Source organism: Gavialis gangeticus, unplaced genomic scaffold, assembly GCF_001723915.1.
Source record: "Gavialis gangeticus isolate Ggan-Ray unplaced genomic scaffold, GavGan_comp1, whole genome shotgun sequence".
In the NCBI taxonomy this organism is placed as follows: domain Eukaryota; kingdom Metazoa; phylum Chordata; order Crocodylia; family Gavialidae; genus Gavialis; species Gavialis gangeticus.
The window spans coordinates 10,700,553-10,701,491 of NW_017729007.1; the positions used below are offsets into that span (position 1 = coordinate 10,700,553).

The 939-nt window shown below is 59.7% G+C and overlaps 1 protein-coding gene across 2 annotated transcripts in view; it reads left to right on the plus strand.

The window, feature by feature from the left end:
• The window catches only part of PLXNB2 (plexin B2), a 471,827-nt gene that overhangs the window by 5,589 nt on the left and 465,299 nt on the right, over positions 1-939 (plus strand). The gene's annotated exons all lie outside the window — the stretch shown is intronic.

Below are 939 nucleotides of genomic sequence, written 5' to 3' on the forward strand. Positions count from 1 at the left end.
ACAGAGACCAGAGTGGGTAAGAGACAACAATAGGGAAGTAAGAAGACACAAAGACATGCATAACAACGACTGGGAGATAGCAAAGTGAGGAGGGGAAGTGGGATCGGGAGGAGAAAAAACTGGAAATTCAAATCCCGATTAGAAGTCCTATTCACATGCAATCAAATGATCTGCGTCCCTACGCAAGACGGTGCCAGTGTAACGCCTCGCGCATCAATCAGCCCGCTGTTTGTGCATGTTTAAGCGTGCAGTGACAGTTCAGATCCCTTTATCCTCGGAAACTGCCAATCATCCTCTCATCGGCTTGTTTCTCTTTGAGGGAGTGTGCTCTGAATACGATTTTTCCGAGGGGGAAGGAGGGGGCCACAGCTCTGAAGCAACAAGTAGCGACCTTTGATGTCTGGCTCTTCTGCCAGCGCCCGCCCCCTCAGCCGAGCCGAGGCGCTCCAGAGGAGGGAAGGGGTGTTTACTTGCAGGAAAGACTCGGCTTTTATGTAGTCCTGCTCGCTTTCAAGGGACTTCACTAAGTGGCTAATTCATTCATTCCCCCAACAGCGCTGATCCCGGCGTGATTGATGAAGAAATCAGACACGCGCCTTTTAAATGCCTTGCCCCGAGCCCCGCTGGTTTTGGGAGGCGGCAGCCGCGCCGGTCCCGAAGAAGGGGCGGAATTCCCTGCCAGAGCGGGGCGAGCCCGTCTCGCGGGAAGCAGAGGCCCTGGCTCATCTCCTCGCTCCGGTCCTGGAAACCCCCTCCGTGATCCGAGCAGCGAGGAGCCCGCTGCCGAGGTCGGGCCCTTCCGCCCAGCCGGCACAAGCGGGACAGACCCGGCCGCGGCTCCAGCCTCCCTCGCCGGCGCTGGACGTGGGCCGGCCCCGGGGCCCCAGGGCGCTCGCTTCCACCCGTGGGGGCCGCAGCCCGTCCCCTCCGCTCTGCCGG